The sequence below is a fragment of the Moschus berezovskii genome, chromosome 22, assembly GCF_049115385.1.
Source record: "Moschus berezovskii isolate FMDL1 chromosome 22, NW_MosBer_1.0, whole genome shotgun sequence".
NCBI classification, from domain to species: domain Eukaryota; kingdom Metazoa; phylum Chordata; class Mammalia; order Artiodactyla; family Moschidae; genus Moschus; species Moschus berezovskii.
The window spans coordinates 62,799,064-62,818,993 of NC_142481.1; the positions used below are offsets into that span (position 1 = coordinate 62,799,064).

Below are 19,930 nucleotides of genomic sequence, written 5' to 3' on the forward strand. Positions count from 1 at the left end.
TTTTTTAATGAGTTGTCGGTTCGTGACTGTTTTTCTTTCAGTTTTGGTGGTTGAACATTCAGTAATGTGTATCGGGTGCACTAATCTTAAGTGTACAGTAAAATTTTTTGCTCTGTATTGCTTTCATTGTAGAAGTCTTTCATCTTGGTTAATTCCTAAGTATTTTGTTTTTTGATGCTGTTGTAAATGAAATTGTTTTCATTCTTTCCTTTTCTCATTGTTAGTGTATAGAAATGCAGCTGATTTTTGAGTGTTGACTTTGTATCCTGCTACTTTGTTATATTCATTTATTAATTCTAAAAATATTTTTGTGGACTGTAGAGTTTTCTACATAAAAGATCACATCACCTGTGAGTAGAGATAGTTTTATTTACTTTCCAGTTTGGATGTCTTTTTTTTTTTTTTACTTCAGTTCAGTTCAGTTGCTCAGTCTTGTCCAACTCTTTGTGACCCCATGAACCGCAGCACGCCAGGCCTCCCTGTTCATCACCAACTCCATATGCAGAGTACATCATGAGAAATGCTGGACTGGAGGAAGCACAAGCTGGAATCAAGATTGCCGGGAGAAATATCAATAACCTCAGATATGCAGATGACACCACCTTTATGGCAGAAAGTGAAGAAGAAGTAAAGAGCCTCTTGATGAAAGTGAAGGAGGAGAGTGAAAAAGTTGGTTTAAAACTCAACATTCAGAAAACTAAGATCATGGCATCCAGTCCCATCAGTTCATGGCAAATAGATGAGGAAACAGTGGAAACAGTGGCTGACTTCATTTTTCTGGGCTCCAAAATCACTGCAGATGGTGACTGCAGCCATGAAATTAAAAGACGCTTACTCCTTGGAAGGAAAGTTATGACCAACCTGCTGCTGCTGCTAAGTCACCTCAGTCGTGTCCGACTCTGTGTGACCCCATAGACGGAAGCCCACCAGGCTCCCCCGTCCCTGGGATTCTCCAGGCAAGAACACTGGAGTGGGTTGCCATTTCCTTCTCCAATGTGTGAAAGTGAAAAGTGAAAGTGAAGTCGCTCAGTTGTATCCGACCCCCAGCGACCCCACGGACTGCAGCCTACCAGGCTCCTCCATCCATGGGATTTTCTAGGCAACAGTACTGGAGTGGCTTGCCATTGCCTTCTCCGATGACCAACCTAGACAGCATATTAAAAAGCAGAGACATTACTTTGCTGATCAAAGTCCATCTATTCAAGGCTATGGTTTTTCCAGTAGTCATGTATGGATGTAAGAGTTGGACTATAAAGAAAGCTGAGCACCGAAGAATTAATGCTTTTGAACTGTGGTGTTGGAGAAGACTCTTGAGAGTCCCTTGGACTACAAGGAGATCCAACCAGTCCACCCTAAAGGAGATCAGTCCTGGGTATTCATTGGAAGGACTGATGTTGAAACTGAAACTCCAGTACTTTGGCCACCTGATACGAAGAGCTGACTCACTGGAAAAGACCCTAATGCTGGGAAAGATTGAAGGCAGGAGGAGAAGGGGATGACAGAGGATGAGATGGTTGGATGGCATCACTGACTCGATTGACATGGGTTTGGGTGGACTACGGGAGTTGGTGATGGACAGGGAGGCCTAGTGTGCTGTAGCTCATGGGGTTGCTTACTTAAAACACCAGTTTTGCTTGAATTTGAACTGTATTTAAAAGTGTGTGCTACTTTGTGGCTAGCTTATTTTACTGAAAATACTGTGATGTCATTTTGTTGTGTACACCCATCTTTTTTGTCATTGCTTTACAATATTTCACTGTATAAATTCATACTGCATTTTATCTTTTCTTTTGTTCCTACACTTTGAGGTTGTTTCCAGTGTTTGGTTATCAATTTTGAAGCAGCTGTGAATGTTCTAGTACATGTCTTTTTAAAATTATTTTTTTGTTTTTGGCTGTGCTGGGTCTTCGTTGCTGTATGCAGGCTTTCTCTGGTTGCAGTGAGCAGGGACTACCCTCTGGTTGCAGTGTGTCGCCTTCTTATTGGAGGGATTTCTCTTTTTGCAGAGCACGTGCGGGCATGCAGGCTTCAGTAGTTGCAGCTCACGGCACTAGAGTGGTGGCTTAGTAGTTGTGAAGCACGGGCTTAGTTGCTCCATGGCATGTGTAATCTTCCCAGACCAGGGATCAAACCAGTGTCCCCTGCAATGGCAGGTGGATTCTTTACCACTGAGCTGCCAGGAAAGCCCCTACACATTATCTTACAGACATATATACTCATGCCTTTTGCATGTATGTATATGTGTGTTTATCTACGTGTGTGTCTGTCAGAAATATTGCTGGGTCAAAAGGAGGATCGTGTTTAGCTTTCATATAAATGTCTAAATACTATTCTAAATTGGTTGAACCAATCTACAGCCCCACCTTATTGTGTGTTTCAGTTGCTCCATATTTTTTCCAACACTTGGTATTGTATTTATTTTCTAAATTATTTATTTATTTATATTTTTGGCTATATTGGGTCTTTGTTGCTTTGCCTGTGTGTTCTCTGGTTGTGGTGAGTGGGGGCTTCTCTCTGGTTGAGGTAATTGGGGTGGATTCTCTTGTTGCAGAGCACAGGCTCCAGGTCATTCAGGCTTCAGGAGTTGTGGCACATGGACTCAGTAGCTGCGGCTCACGGGCTCTGGGGCGTGGCTCAGTGTTGTGGTGCATGGGCTTGGTTGCCCTGTGGCGTGTGCAGTCTTCCGGGACCAGGGGTCAAACTGGGTCCGTTGCATTGCAAGATGGACTCTTAACCATTGGACCACCAGAGAAGCCTTGGTATTGTCTCTAGTTTTGACTATTTTATTTATTGTGTTAGTTTGTATTTCCTCTTTCACCAAAGACTTGGTTAGAAAACTTTGAAATTACCAAGTAAAAGAATCTTTTTATTTTGTTTTTAATTTCTACTCTTAATTGTGTGACCAAAGGATATTGTTTTTATTGTTTCTACTTTATGGAACATATTGAAACATTTTTTTTTTTTTGAAACATTTTTGAGACTAAAGTTTGTTGTTGTTCAGTCTCTAAGTCTTGTCTGGCTCTTTGGGACCCCATGGACTGCAGTACACCAGGCTTCCCTGTCCCTCACCATCTCCGGGCGTTTGCTCAAATTCATGTCCATTGAGTCGATCACGTGATCAATTTTTATGACTGTTTCATGTACACTTAAAAAGGCAATTATTTGTTGCGGGAATTTAAATATACTGATATGGTTTGTTTAGTTTCTGTATTGTATGTCCTTTTGTGTTTTTTGCACACTGGTATTGCGTGTATGTTGGGTATGTTGATGTCTTCTGTTTGTTTTATTTTTGAATCTTTATTTCTCCTTTATTCTGCTTTATCATAGTACTTGCTGTGGTACATGCTGCTGCTGCTGCTGCTAAGTCACTTCAGTCGTGTCCGACTCTGTGTGACCCCATACACGGCAGCCAACCAGGCTCCCCCGTCCCTGGGATTCTCCAGGCAAGAACACTAGATATTCCTAATATACATTTATCTTGAATTCATATTTTGATCATGAAATGTTGTCTTTTAGTACATACTGCTTTTGATCTCAATTCCATCATGTCTGATACCAGAATTACAACAGTTTCTTATCGTTTCCATTTTCCTTAAATACATTTGTTCCTTATATTTTTACTTTATGAATAACTTTTAGATAAGTTTCTTTATTATGTTATTGAGTTGAGTTTTGCTCTATACGTTATTTTGAAAGTGTGTCTTTTAAGAAATAAGAAAGTTGTCAGTGTGCATTTATTGATATGACTGTGTGGTCTCTGTTCTGACAAAATATTATATATATTTTTATCACGTGTATGCTGTTTCTTCTTTCAGTATGTAGTATGTTCCTCACTGGACCCACTTTTTGTATTTTCCTTTGTAGTTTTTTTTTAAAGGAGTGGAATCTATCTCTTTTTTTTTTAATTTTTATTTTTATTGGAGGCTAATTATTTTACAATATTATATTGGTTGGTTTTGCCATACATAGACATGAATCCGCCCTGGGTGTACATGAGTTCCCCCTCTCGAACCCCCCTCCCACCTCCATCCTCCTTTTATCCTCCCTCTGGGTCATCCCCGCATACCAGCCCCGAGCATCCTGTAACATGCATCGACCCTGAACTGGCGATTCGTTTCACATATGATAATATACATGTTTCAATGCCATTCTCCCAAACCATCCCACCCTCACCCTCTCCCACAGAGTCCCAAAGACTGTTCTATACATCTGTGTCTCTTTTGCTGTCTCGTATACAGGGTTATCATTTACATCTTTCTAAATTCCATATATATGCATTAGTATATTGGATCTCTCTTTTTAAAAATTGTGTTTATTTAGTCTCGGCTCTGCTGTGGTTGCTGTGCACAGGCTCTCGTTGTGTGGGGCGTCTCTAGTTGTGGTGTGGGGTCGTCTCTAGTTGTGGTGTGGGGAGTCTCTAGTTGTGGTGTGGGGAGTCTCTAGTTATGGTGTGGGGAGTCTCTAGTTGTGGTGTGGGGGCGTCTCTAGTTGTGTGGGGGCGTCTCTAGTTGTGTGGGGGAGTCTCTAGTTGTGGTGTGGGGCGTCTCTAGTGGTGGTGTGGGGGCGTCTCTAGTGGTGGTGTGGGGGCATCATTAGTTGTGTGGGGCGTCTCTAGTTGTGGTGTGGGGGCGTCTCTAGTTGTGGTGTGGGGGCGTCTCTAGTTGTGTGTGGGGGCGTCTCTAGTTATGGTGTGGGGCGTCTCTAGTTGTGGTGTGGGGTCGTCTCTAGTTGTGGTGTGGGGGCATCTCTAGTTATGGTGTGGGGAGTCTCTAGTTGTGGTGTGGGGGCGTCATTAGTTGTGTGGGCGTCTCTAGTTGTGGTGTGGGGTCGTCTCTAGTTGTGGTGTGGGGGCATCTCTAGTTATGGTGTGGGGAGACTCTAGTTGTGGTGTGGGGGCGTCATTAGTTGTGGGGCATCTCTAGTTGTGGTGTGGGGGCGTCTCTAGTTATGGTGTGGGGAGTCTCTAGTTGTGGTGTGGGGGCATCATTAGTTGTGTGGGGCATCTCTAGTTGTGGTGTGAGGGCGTCTCTAGTTGTGTGGGGGCGTCTCTAGTGGTGGTGTGGGGGCGTCTCTAGTGGTGGTGTGGGGGCGTTTCTAGTTGTGTGGGGGCATCTCTAGTTGTGGCGTGGGGCATTTCTAGTTGTGTGGAGGCATCTCTAGTTGTGGCGTGGGGCATTTCTAGTTTTTGGGGGCATCTCTAGTTGTGTGGGGGCGTCTCTAGTTGTGTGGGGGCATCTCTAGTTGTGTGTGGGCGTCTCTAGTTGTGGTGTGGGGGCGTCTCTAGTTGTGGGGGCGTCTCTAGTTGTGGCGTGGGGGCGTCTCTAGTTGTGTGGGGGCGTCTCTAGTTGTGGTGTTGGGCGTCTCTAGTTGTGGTGTGGGGGCGTCTCTAGTTGTGGTGTGGGGTGTTTCTAGTTGTGTGGGGGCGTCTCTAGTTGTGGTGTGGGGGCGTCTCTAGTGGTGTGGGGTGTCTCTAGTTGTGGTGTGGGGGCTTCTCTTCATTGTGGTGTGGGGGGGCATCTCTAGTTGTGGTGTGGGAGTTTCTCACTGCAGTGCCTTCTCTTGTTATAGAGCACAGGCTGTTGACGAGGGCTTCGCTGCCCAGTGGCACGTGGGATTTTCCTGGATCAGGGATCGAGTTCGTTTGCCCTGCATTGGCTGCTGCTGCTAAGTCACTTCAGTCGTGTCCGACTCTGTGTGACCCCATAGACGGAAGCCCACCAGTCTCCCCCGTCCCTGGGATTTTCCAGGCAAGACACTGGAGTGGCTTGCCATTTCCTTCTCCAATGTGTGAAAGTGGAAAGTGAAAAGTGAAAGTGAAGTCGCTCAGTCGTGTCTGACCCTTAGCGACCCCACGGACTGGAGCCTACCAGGCTCCTCCATCCATGGGATTTTCTAGGCAAGAGTACTGGAGTGGCTTGCCATTGGCAGGCATATTTTTAACTAGTGGGCCAGCAGGCAAGGCCTTCTTTGTATTAATATTACTGGAAGTTTTATATTGTGTTAGTTTCAGGTGTACAATGAAGTGATTCAGTTACACAGCAAAATAATTGAGTAATATATGTATCTATTCTTTTTCAAATTGGTTTCCCATTTCAGTTCAGTTCAGTCGCTCAGTCGTGTCTGACTCTTTGCGACCCCATGAATCACAGCACGCCTGGCCTCCCTGTCCATCACCAACTCCTGGAGTTCACATAAACTCATGTCCATCGAGTCGGTGATGCCATCCAGCCATCTCATTCTCTGTCATCCCCTTCTCCTCCCACCCCCAATCCCTCCCAGCACCAGACTCTTTTCCAGTGAGTCAACTCGTCGCATAAGGTGGCCAAAGTATTGGAGTTTCAGCTTTAGCATCAGTCCTTCCAATGAACAAGGTTGTTAAATAACATTGAGCAGAGATCCCTGTGCTATTCAGTAGGTTCTTGTTGGTTACCCATTTTAAATATAGCAGTGTGTACAAGCCGTCCCAGACTCCCTATCCCCCTCCCCCAACTGTAAGCTCCTTCTCTGAGTCTGTTTTCCAAATAAGTTCTTTTCTGTCTTTTTTTTTTTTTTTTAAGATTCCACATGTGAGAAATACAGTATTTCTTTTTTTGTCTGACTTATTACTTCATTCAGTATGCCAATCTCTGGGTCATTCCATGTTGCTGCAAATGGCATTGTTTCATTCTTTTTAGTGGCTGAGCAGTATTTGATTGTATTTATGTACACATCATCTTTATCCTATCTTTTCTCGCTGACCACTTAGGTTGCCTGCATGTCTTGGCTTTTGTAAACAGCGCTTCAGTGAACATTGCAGTGCATGTATCCTTTTGAACCATGTCTTTCTCTGGGTACATGCCCAGGAGTGGGTTTGCAGGAACGTACAGTAACTTTGTTTTCAGTTTCTTAAGGAGTCTCCATACTGTTTTCCATAGTGGCTGCACCAATTTACATTCCCACTAACAGTGTAGGAGGGTTCCCATTTCTTCACACACTCTGCAGCATTTATTGTTTGTGGATTTTTAAAATATATTGAAAAAGTATTTTATTTTTGGCTATGCTGGGTCTTCATTGCTGCATGTGGACTTTCTCTGGTTGTAGTGACTGGGGTCTACTCTTCATTGCTGTGTGTGGGCTTTTCATTGCCGTAGCTTTTTTTTTTTCTCTTCAGAGCATGGGCTCTAGGTGTGCCAGCCTCAGTAGTTGCAGCTCTTGGGCTCAAGGACTCATGGGCTTCAGTAATTGTGGTACAGGGGCTTAGTTGCCACAAGGCTGTTGGATTTTTCCGGACCAGGGATCAAACCTGTGTGCCTTGCATTGGCAGCCAAATTCTTAATCACTGCAGCACCAGGGAAGTCCTTTTTGTGGATTTTTTGATGATAACTGTAATGACTGGTGTGAATTAATATCTCATTTGCATTTCTCTACTAGTGATGCTGGACATCTTTTCATGTGCCTCTTGGCCATTTGTATGTCTTAGAGAAATGTCTGTTTAAGTCTTCTGCCCGTTTTTTGATTGGGTTCTTTGTGTTGATGATATTAAGCCACATGAACTATTTGTGAATTTTGGAGACTAATCCCTTGTTGGTCACATCATTTGCAAATATTTTTTCTCAATCTGTGGGTTTTCTTTTCATTTTGTTTATTTTTTCCTTTGATGTGCAAAAGCTTTTGAGTTTAGTTGGATTACATTTATTTTTGTTTTTTTTCCATTACTCTGAGAGATGGATCAACAAAGCTATTGCCATGATTTATATCAACCCGGACAGCATATTAAAAAGCAGAGAGATTACTTTGTCAACAAAGGTCCGTCTAGTCAAGGCTATGGTTTTTCCCGTGGTCATGTATGGATATGAGAGTTGGACTGTGAAGAAAGCTGATCACCAAAGAATTGATGCTTTTGAACTGTGGTGCTGGAGAAGACTCTTGAGAGTCCCTTGGATTGCAAGGAGATCCAACCAGTCCATTCTAAAGGAGATCAATCCTGGGTGTTCATTGGAGGGACTGATGCTAAAGCTGAAACTGCAATACTTTGGCCACCTCACGCGAAGAGTTGACTCACTGGAAAAGACCCTGATGCTGGGAGGGATTGGGGGCGGGAGGAGAAGGGGATGACAGAGAATGAGATGGCTGGATGGCATCACCGACTCGATGGACATGAGTTTGAATGAACTCCGGGAGTTGGTGATGGACAGGGAGGCCTGGCGTGCAGTGATTCATGGGGTCGCAAAGAATCAGACATGACTGAGTGAGTGAACTGAACTGAATACATTAAAAAAACCCAGAAAATAAAGCATTTTAAATCTTACAGTACAGAACTTTGAAAAGTAGAGAGTAACAGCTGGCACACAGAGGCTGGCGTCAAGTATTCACGAATGCACGAAGAGTGACTGGAGGAGGAGGGAGAGGAGGTGGCGATGGCAGAGCTGAAGGGCCCTTGGTGATGGGAGGTTGAGGGCAAGCTTCAAGTTCACTCACGTGTGCTGATGACAGCACAGACTCTGCTTCCTTGCTGGATTCAATTCTGTCTACCCTCTTGAAAAAATGATCCAATGATGTCTGGGTAGTGGCTCTTTTTTTCTTGCCATAGATGACATGGTAGCACTGGGTTGCATTCTGAATGACTGCTGCAACCTTCCTGTACAATTCTACGTTCAGGTCCTGTGCCTCAAAAACTAACAGTGCTTCCTCGAATCAAATCCCCTTCCCATTTCCTGTGTCGTCTGTCTCTTTGGTTCTTTGGTTACTTCTTCTTCCTCGGGTCTCTCTTCATCCTTTCTCTGGGTCTCCAGTTCCATCAGCTCTTCATTAGTAAGCTCCTCGTGTTGCCCAGGAAGGATGAGCTTGCTTCAGTGAAGTCATCCTGTTGCAGATCTAGCTTGAAATAAAGATGTACTGCTGTACTCTATACAGCACTGCACAGTAAAGTACACAAATGCACAACCACTTGTAGAGGATGCATGCCTGTGACATTGTACGCCTCAGACAAGAGCTCGCTTAAGTGTTTGGACATGTGAACACATGTTTGCATCTTTGAAAGTTTGCAGCTTGAAAGTTCGTAGTAAGGGACTTAACGGTATGGTGTTAAAGAATTTCTAATTTCGTTTTTTTACATGTAGCTATCCAATTTTCAGCACCATTTATTGAAGAGACTGTCTTTCCTCCATTGTGTAGTCTTGCCTCCTTTGTTGTAGATTAGTTGACCATAGGTGCATGGGTTTATTTCTGGGTTTTCTGTCCTGTTGACTTATATTTTTATGCCAATGCCATAATGTTTTGATGACGATAGCTTTGTAATATGGCCTTAAGTCAGGGAGCCTGATTTCTCCAATTCTGTTTTCTTTCTAAAGATTGCTTTTAGCTATTTGGGGGTCTTCTGTGGCTCTGTGCAAATTTTAAGATTTTTTTGTTCTGGTTCTGTGAAAAATGCCATTGGTAATTTGATAGGGGTTGCATTGACTCTGTAGATTGCCTTGGGTAGTATAGTCACATAGTCATGTTGGCAGTGTTGATTCTTCCAGTCGAGAACACGCCTCTGCTTGTGTCATCTTCGATTTCTTTCATCAGTGTCGTATAGTTTTCAGAGTACAGGTCTTTTGTCTCCTTTGTTGTTGTTGTTCAGACTTGAAGTCAGGTTTGACTCTTAGAGATCCCACAGACTGCAGCACGCCAGGCTTCCCTGTCCTTCACTGTCTCCCAGAGTTTGCTCAAATTCATGTCTGTTAAGTCAGTGATGCCATCCAACCATCTCATCCTCCGCTGCCCTCTTCTTTTGCCTTCAGTCTTTCTCAGCATCATGGTCTTTTCCAGTGACTCAACTCTTTACATCAGGTGGCCAAAGTATTAGAACTTGCCTTGCCAAGCCAAGGACTCACACTCTGCTGCTGCCCCAGGGAACTGAGAACCGGGACATGACCCACTTTCACAACCCATGACCCATGCAACACAGCTGCAGTCCCACACTGGACACCTCAGCCTCTGTAAAGCAGCTCAGGGAGAACCAAAGGACACATACAGACTGCGGAGCTGACCACTTCCAAGAACACACTTTATTTCTTTGGGGTCAGTTATTCCTGAACAACCTCCTTCTATAGTTATCATCTTATCATTTAGATTTGGGACAGAAGTTCAGGGAAACCAAGTCCCTTTCATGATGTCACAGAGGATCTGAAACTTGGCACATTCAAAGCCCAGACACTCTCCATTGTACACCGTTGCTCCCACCCACCTTTTTAAACCTCATTAGCTGAAAAGTGTGCTCACCCAATTATGGAGGGTGCTTCCCTTTTGCGGAACTCCGGCCCCAACAGAAATGCACTTTCTCTCTGCGTTTTCCCCTCTCTGAAGCATTCTTCCACCACACACAGTGTGTACAGATGTGATACGTACTTGAGATGTTGAAAATCTAGGGTTACTTTTCTACCATTAAGTCAGGAAGTGTTAATCATCTGCTGAGCACTTCCTACATGCTAGGTAATGTGATGGACAGTTTACACGCATTATCTCATTTAAACCTTAAAATAAGCCATGGAACTAGGTGATATAATACCCATTTTACAGATGGGGGAACTGAGGCTCAGAGAGGTTATTAAACACCCAAGGTCACACAACTTATGGTTGGTAGCTGAAAAAATCAAACCCAGGTTTGTCTGGCATGAGGTGTAACTAGTACGTTACAGTTTCCCCTCTTCAAACATCATAGCTCCCACCAGCTGGATGCCTGTTGGCTGTAAAATAATCAGTGTGGACTTCAGCCTGCAGGTTTTTTCCACTGGCAACTCAAAAGATCCATACCAGATCTCTATGCAGCAGTTCTCTAATACTGCATTGAATCCACACTGCCTGGGCCTCTCTAGATGGGACCACAGTATTCACATTCCAAGCCTTTTGCACCTAAAAAAATGGACAGGCTGGATTGGAAGAGCTTTAAAAGACAACCTGTTTCCACCTCTCCTGGTCATGGGGTTCTTACTTCAAGCCTCAGTCCTTAGAGAAGCTCTAGCTACCTAGGACAGCGGCCTCAGCATAATACCTTGGCAGGGGTTGGGATAGGCCTCGGGAGGTGAAGGGTGAGGGGCGGAGGGGATGACACTGGCCCTGTGGGACCATCTGGCACTTGCACTGCGCTTTCCAGCCCAGGAGTACAGTCTTTGCCAAGGCTCTGGTTCCTTTGGTACCGGTGTGGGTCAGGAAGACGTGCTGCTGCCTTGTGGCCCTCTCAGGCAGCAACAACTCTTAAACCTGAGTGTGGGCACGTCACATTCACCAGAACTGTGGGGCTCTGAATGATCCTCTCCCTGGAGAAATGACATGCAGGAGGTAACAGAAGAAGAATTCAAAGAAGGCTGGAGTTTAGGAGCCAATTCAAACAGCAAATTTTTCTTACACTGAAACAAAAAGGAAACCAAAATCCCACTCCTGAGGAAATCCTGGGCCACCCAAACTAAAGAGGAAGGCACACCAGAACTACAGGGAGCTCTCATTGGCAGCAGGTGGCAGAAAGTATACAAACAATAAATACTGCAGAAGGCCCGAAGAACAGGGAGCCCTCCCAGGCTGCAGGGGGGAATGCAGTTGACAACAGCCACTATAGCAAGTGCATGCAGGTTCCTTTAGACACAAAAAGCAGCCTAGGATGCTGCAGTCCGCCTCCGGGGCCCAGACCCTAGGAAAAGTGTACCTCCAGGACACATGTGCATCCAACGTTCTTTGTGGTGCTGTTCACAACAGCCAGGGCACGCAAGCAACCGAAACTCGATCCACAGACGGATGGAGGCTGGAGATGTTCTGCACACATTCATGGGCTGTGACTGACACACACAGGAGAATGAAGTGGGGCCAACTGCAGCAATGTAGATGTGGACCTGGCGATGCTCACATGAAGTCAGGTCATCAGACAAAGGCCAAAAGAATGTGCTATCACTTACGGGTGAAATCTGAACATCGGTGGAAAAAAATAAATAGACCAAGCAGATTCATAAGCCTAGAAAACTTAGACTTTATCAAAGGGAAAGGACACAGGGGAGTGGAAGAGGAGGTAACTGAGACTGGTATTACCATGTAAATTTCTAGATAGATAAATTCACAAATAGACAAAAAATGAACAGGAACGTGATCTCCGTAGAATAAGGACATGGACTCCGCACCCTCTCACAAGCTCTACGTGAATAAAACAGATAAATCATGGACACATGTTTATGTGTAACTGAATGACCTTGCTGTGCACCAAAAACAAACAGCTGTGTAACCCAACCATACTCCAAAAGAAAATAAAAATCACTGCAGGAGAAAACCCCCAAAACCAATGTCTACTGCATTCTCCCCAGGCCTCCGCCCCCTGTGCTGCTGTCTCATGCCTGGGTTTAGTGGTCTTGACTTCCGTGTCAAACTGTGGTCTCTATGAGGGAGCTGGAAAGGTGGTGCCAGCCCGTGAGCTGCAGTAATATCCTGACCACCTGCACCCCGTACATGGGACTGCCACCTTAAAATTCAAATGGTCCTCCTACACCTAAAGCAAGCCTCTTGCACCTGGAAAATGGTAGACTCTGAGTTGAAAGAGATTTGAAAACTCACAGTACTCCACCTCTTTTGGTCAGGGGGTTCTTACTTCCAAGCCTCTCTTCTTAGAGAAATTTCACCTGCCTAGGACAGCTACCTTGGCATAACACTTTGGCAGGGATTGGCATGGTGAAAGGTAAGGGGCAGAAGGAATGACACTCGGGCCCTTGGGAAGGCTCAGGTTTCCCCAGTACGCAGAGTAGGGCAGGAAGAAATGCTGTGCCTTGTGGTCACTGGGGGCAATAACAACTCTTAAAGGCAGGGCCTATGCTCTGTGAAGAAAGCTGATCGCCGAAGAATTGATGCTTTTGATCTGTGGTGCTGGAGAAGACTCTTGAGAGTCCCTTGGATTGCAAGGAGATCCAACCAGTCCATTCTAAAGATCAATCCTGGGTGTTCATTGGAAGGACTGATGCTGAGGCTGAAACTCCAGTACTTTGGCCACCTCATGCGACGAGTTGACTCACTGGAAAAGACTCTGATGCTGGGAGGGATTGGGGGCGGGAGGAGACGGGGACGACAGAGAATGAGATGGCTGGATGGCATCACCACCTTGATGGACATGAGTTTGAGTGAACTCCGGGAGTTGGTGATGGACAGGGAGGCCTGGCGTGCTGTGATTCATGGGGTTGCAAAGAGTCGGACACGACTGAGCGACTGAACTGAACTGATGGGTACTTCGTGTTCTCTTTCCGACTCTTTGCAACCCCATGGAGTATACAGCCCATGGAATTCTCCAGGCCAGAATACTGGAGGGGGTAGCCTTTCCCTTCTCTAGGGGATCTTCCCAACCCAGGGATCAAACCCAGATCTCCTGCACTGCAGGCAGATTCTTTACCAGCTGAATTACTAGGGAAGCCCTGCAAAATTATCCCTTCGCTGGAGGAGTGACACGCAGGAGGTAACAGAAACAGAATTCAAATGGAGGCCAACCTTCAAGAGTCAATTTCAAACAGCAAATTTTGCTTACACTTAAGAGAAAAAGAGGGAAACCAGTATCCTGCTCCTGTGGATATCCAGGGCCACCTAAATGAAAGAGGAAGGCACAAATACTCCAGAAGGTCTGATCAGAGGTGCTCAGAGTGTCCCATGGGTGTTTGTCAGCTATTCAGCCACATGACTTGTGTAGTCAGGATACCACAGTGCTTCTCCGTGTGAAGTCTCTGGGGCCTGCTGGACACCATCTCAGCTCTTACAATGAGTCTGAGTCCCAGGGAGGAGGCTCAGAGGAACACGATGTGAAAAAGACTTAGTGGGAGGGATGGCTGTGGTGAAGCTTGACTTTTTAAAAAGGTTTATTTTTTATACGATTTTTGAAGGTTACACTTCATTTATGGTGATTATTAATACCAAATATGGCTATATTCCCAGTGTTGTACAATACATTATTTTTTGTTTAGTCACTAAATCTTGTCTCGCTCTTTGCGACCCCATGGACTGTAGCCTGACAGGCTACGTCTGTCCATGGGATTCTCCAGGCAAGAATATTGGAGTGGTTTGCCATTTCCTCCTCCAGGGGATCTTCCTGACCCAGGGATCAAACCCCCGTCTCCAGCATTGGCAGGTAGATTCTTTACCACTGAGCCACCAGGGAAGCCCAGTACATTCTTACAACTTATTTTTAAAACAAATATTTATTTATTTGTTTATTTGGCTGTGAAGGCTCTTTTAGATGTGGCACTTGGGATTTTGGTTTTTTTTTTGTGTGTGTAGCGGGGCTATGTGGGATCTAGTTCCCTGACCGGGGATTGAAACTGTCCCTCCAGCATTTGGAACTTGGAGTCTTAGCTCCTGGACCCCAGGGAAGTCCCCTTATAGCCTATTCTAGGGGTTCCCAACCTCTTTGGCACCAGGGACTGATTTTGTTCCCTGCATGGCGGTGGAGGATGGTTTTGGGATGATTCAAGCACATTGACTGAGCACTTTATTTTTATTACTGTTATTACATCAGCTCCACCTCAGATCGTCCAGCATTATATCCCAGAGGCTGGGGACTCCTGGCCTAGGCTACATCCAATAGTGTGTGCCTCCCACTCCCCCCACCCCAGTTGTGCCCCTCCCAACTTTCTCCACTGGTAACCACTAGTTTGTATCTGTGAATCTGCTTTTTTTTTTTGTTATATTCATTAGAGTTTGTTGTCGTTTTTGGTTCCACATATAAGTGGTGTATGTATTTGTCTTCCTCTGTCTGACTTATTCACTTAGGATAATGCCCTCTGAGTCCACCTGCATTGCAGCAAATGGCAAAATGTCATTCTCTTTATGGCTGTGTAGTATTCCATTGTATACATGTACCGTATCTTTATCCATTCCTCTGTTGATGGACGCTTAGGTTGTTTCTGTGTCCTGGCTACTGTAAATAGTGCTGCTGCAAACACTGGGGAGCATGTATCCTTTGGAAGGCTATTTTAAGTAGTGCTGCTGTGAACACCTGGGTGCGTGTATCCTTCTGAACTAGTGTTTCTGTTTTTGTTTTAGTTTTTCAGATCTGTATGCAGGAGTGAAATTTCTGGGTCACATGGTAATTCTATTATTAGATTTTTGAGACACTTAACATTCTGTTTTCTACAGTGGCGTCACCACTTACATTCCCACCAACAGTGTAAGAGGGTTCCCTTTTCTGTAAGGCTTAACTTTTATCATTTCGTAATCTTATGTTTATTGAAAAAACACTGAGAATCAAGGTTTAAAAAGAAGAAAACAACTGTGCTACACAAATACAGCCAGTGTTGAAGAGATGTAATTCCTTCTATTGGTATGTTTGTTAAAAAACTGGAGAGACCTTATAAGTGCTTTTACACGACTTAGATTTCCCTGAACATAGTCGTGTGAGCTCTGTCTCTTTAAGTGTTCTTTGAAAGCATGACGTTAGTTGGGCTTATAACACACAACCTGGATATGGTCGGAATATCTAGTCATGCTTTGTCAATCGTCAGTTTCTGACTATACACCATTATATAGGACAGTTTAAAGAACACCGAAAGCTTGACACCTAGTGGTTCTTCTTCATAGGTTCATGTCAGTGTATGGCAAAACCAATATAATATTGTAAAGTAATTAGCCTCCAATTAAAATAAAAAAAAAAAAGAGGAAATGCTGAGTTGGTGTTTAAATGTATTAAATACTTTTAATTTTTTGTGACTTTATTTATTTTTGGCTGTGCTGGTCTTTGTTGCTGGGCGGGCTTTCTCTAGTTGCAGTGAGTGGGGGCTGTTCTCCAATTCCGGTGCTTGGGCTTCTCACTGCAGTGGCTTCTCTCTTCGGGGAGCACAGGTTTTGGGGTACATGGGCTGCAGTACTTGTGGCTCCTGGGTTGTGGAGCACAGGGTTAATAGTGCACGAGCATGTGGGATCTTCCTGGATCTGGGATTGAACCCACGTCCCCTGCATTGGCAGGCAGATTCTTATCCACTGCGCCACCCAGGGAACACACAAAGTCAATTTAAAAAGAAACAAAACAAAAACCTTGGTTCTTTTGTATTCAGTTAGTGCTTTTAGATATAATTTTTTCCCCTCAAAATCATACCTATGATATATTCCTATGTTTTTATTAAGCTCCAATCATATTTCATTTAACAATATATAATCTTATTTTTAGAGTTGGTATGTGGAGTGGTGTAAGGCTTGTGTTTTCCTCATGTCTAAGTAGGCGGTTTCCTCAGCATCATTTTGCATGCACATATATGGCAGTGCTTTTATCACGTGCCTGATCCTGGCTGCACGTGGAGGCGGGAGAACACCAGACATACAGAGTCGCTTTTTTCATGGCTCTTAAGTACAGTGTTTGTCTAACATTCCACACCAGTGAACTGATGTATGCCTTCCTCAGAAAGGTTTGTATAACACTGAGTTCTCAAAATCTAAAAACTTTAGTAACCAGGGATAATTTTTACAACAAGAATGTTGCCTTTTTTCTTTCAGCTGAACACATTTATTTTGTTTATTTGTTTTGGCGTGTGGTTGACTTACAATGTTGTGTTAGTTTCAGGTTTCAGTTCAGTTCAGTCTCTCAGTCGTGTCTGACTCTTTGCGACCCCATGAATCACAGCACGCCAGGCCTCCCTGTCCATCACCAACTCCCGGAGTTCACTCAAACTCATGTCCACAGAGTCGGTGATGCCATCCAGCCATCTCATTCTCTGTCGTCCCCTTCTCCTCCCGCCCCCAACCTTTCCGAGCATCAGAGTCTTTTCCAGTGAGTCAACTTGTCGCATGAGGTGGCCAAAGTATTGCAGTTTCAGCTTTAGCATCAGTCCTTCCAATGAACACCCAGGATTGATCTCCTTTAGAATGGACTGGTTGGATCTCCTTGCAGTCCAAGGGACTCTAAAGAGTCTTCTCCAGCACCACAGATCAAAAGCATCAATTCTTCGGTGCTCAGCTTTCTTCACAGTCCAACTCTCACATCCATACATGACCACGGGAAAAACCATTGCCTTGACTAGACGGACCTTTGTTGGCAAAGTAATGTCTCTGCTTTTTAATATACTATCAAGGTTGGTCATAACTTTTCTTCCAAGGAGTAAGCGTCTTTTAATTTCCTGGCTGCAATCAGCATCTGCAGTGATTTTGGAGCCCCCAAAAATAAAGTCTGACACTGCTTCCACTGTTTTTCCATCTATTTCCCATGAAGTGATGGGACCAGATGCCATGATCTTAGTTTCCTGATTGTTGAGCTTCAAGCCAGACTTTTCACTCTCCTCTTTCACTTTCATCAAGAGGCTTTTTAGTTCCTCTTCACTTTCTGCCATAAGGGTGGTGTCATCTGCATATCTGAGGTTATTGATATTTCTCCCAGCAGTCTTGATTCCAGCTTGTGCTTAATTTAGTTGTGCATATACATATATTCATTCTTTTTCAGGTTTTTTCTTGTGTAAGTTATTACAGAATATTGAGTAAAGTTCCCTGTGCTAGGCAGTAGGTCTTTGTTGACTATCTGTTCTGTATATGACTCGACTTCCCTGGTGGCTCAGATGATAAAGTGGCTGCCTACAATGTGGGAGCCCCAGGTTCGATCCCTGGGTTGGGAAGATCCTCTGAAGAAGGAAATGGCAACCCACTCTAGTACTCTTGCCTGGAAAATCCCGTGGACAGAGGAGCGTGGTAGGCTATAGTTCATGGGGTCGCAAAGAGTTGGACACAACTGAGCGACTTCACTTTCACTTTTCTATATATATTAGTGTGTATCTATTTCTCCCAAATTCCTATTTTATCCTTTCTTCACATTTCCCATTTGGTAACAATAAGTTTGCTTTCTGTGAATCTGTTTCTATTTTATAAATAAGTTCATTTGTATTGTTTTTTAAAACTAGATTCCACCCATAAGTGATATCATTTATTTGTCTTTCTTGGTCTGACTTACTTCACTTAGTGTGATAACTCTGGGTCCATCCAAGTTGCTGCAAATGGCATTATTTCATTCTTTTTATGGCTGAATAGTATTCCTGTGTGTGTGCGCGCGTGCATGCGTGTGTGTGCGCGCGTGCATGCGTGTGTGTATACACATACACGTATTCTTTATTCATTTCTTGATGAACAGTTAGATTGCTTCCATGTCCTGGCTGTTGTAAGTAGTGCTTCTCGGAACATGGGGGCGCATGCATATTTTGGAATTATGGCTTTCTCTGGATATATGCTCAGAGGTGGGATTGCTGGATCACATGGTAGTCAAGAACATTGCCTTTTAATGCAACTGATAGTCCACATTTATCTCGACCCAGAAGTTTACCAAGGTCAGTTGTCAAGGTTATTGTCCTTGGGGAGTTCAGACCTCTTATTGATGAACTATCCAAGAAGCTCATCTCAGACCACAGAACTTTTCTACTATGTCACCTTCAAATGAATTGATGCTGCTGTGTAGTTGGGTTCTCTGATTCGATCTTTTTATTTTTTGCCTTGATTTTATTACCTTCTTTTTGCCTTTTTAAAAATCAGTTGAATTTTTTAAAATTGGAAGATAATTGCTTTACCAAGTTGTGCTGGTTTCAGCCACAGGTGTGCACGTCTCCTCACTCGTGAACCTGCCCCCACCCGCCCTGCCCATCCCTCCCCTTGAGGTCGTCACCGAGCACTGGGTTGCGCTCCCTGTGTTAGACAGCGCGGTAGTGACTGTGTCTCAGTGCCGCTCTCAGTTCTCCCCACCCCCTCCCTCTCCCGCGCTGCCCACAAGTCCGTTCTCTGTGTCTGTGTCTCTCTTCCTGCCCTGCAAATAGGTCCAGCAGTCCTATTTTTCCTAGGTCCCATGTATATGTGTTAATACATGGTATTTGTTTTTCTCTTTCTGACTTACTTTGCTCTCTATAACAGGCTCTAGGTTCATCCACGTCATCAGAACTGATTCAAATGTATTGCTTTTTACGGCTGAGTGATATTCCATCATATATATGTATCACAATTTATTTATCCATTCATCTGTCAATGGACATCTAGGTTGCTTCCGTGTCCTGGCTGTTGTAAATAATGCTGCAGTGCTCCCATTCCATCTTTATTTTCTAGATTCCACAATTCCTTGGTCCTGGAGACTCTTTCTAAGTCTGATCCTGTTGGACAGGCAAGATGGCAGAATCAGACCACCTGCTGTGGTATCTGTAAAAGCTTAATAAAAAGGAATTTATGAGATGGAAGATCCACCTTGGACAAAAACATGGAGCTTGGACTGCCAGAGATCCCAACTTTTGATTTAAGGACAGCCAAGGAAGACCTGGTCAGCCTGTTGACGACCTCTTAAAAGGCACGGCACATCTGGAACATGATGTTCAGCATCTTTGAAAAGCTCCATCGTAGAGCTCTCTGTGAGAAGATTAACACCAGGCGAAACCGTGAGTTAGTGGGTAGGGTTGGGGGCAGTTTTTAGGAAGTCTGGTGGTTTTGATAAACTGAGAGAGCTGGTCTTCAGACCTGGAAGCCATCAGAAGACCAGTGATAAACCGGATGTGAGTCTTGTCCTGTCCTGTGACTTTGTGACTCTACCCAAGTGTGTTCCACCCTGCTCTTAGGAATGTAGCCAGCCAAAGGATAACACCCAGCCAAAGAAAGTGCTCAAGCTAGCGCAGGTTCCGGGCCTCGCACTTTGCCGTAGAACTGTAAGATATGGCCAGAGAAGTCAGTTTGTTGTTGTTCACTAACTCAGTCCTGTCCGACTCTTTGCAGCCTCATGGCCTGCAGCACTCCAGGCTTCCCTGTCCTTCACCATCTCCCGGAGTTTGCTCAGATTCATGTCCATGGAGTCGATGATGCCATCTAACTGTCTCATCCTCTGCCGCCTCCTTCTCCTCCTGTCCTCAATCTTTCCCAGCATCAAGGTCTTTTCCAGTGAATTGGCTCTTATCACCAGGTGGTCAAAGTATTGGAGCTTCCGCTTCAGCCTCAGTCCTCCCAATGAATTTTCAAGGTC

At 44.5% G+C, this 19,930-nt stretch overlaps 1 long non-coding RNA gene across 2 annotated transcripts in view; it reads left to right on the forward strand.

Annotated features, from left to right (window-relative positions):
* The window catches only part of LOC129547286 (uncharacterized), a 60,187-nt gene that overhangs the window by 29,765 nt on the left and 10,492 nt on the right, over positions 1 to 19,930 (forward strand). For both annotated transcript variants that reach the window (XR_016035974.1, XR_008684047.2), the window contains one exon: positions 19,033 to 19,355. This is a non-coding gene — a long non-coding RNA (uncharacterized LOC129547286). The remainder of the gene's footprint in view (positions 1 to 19,032; positions 19,356 to 19,930) is intronic.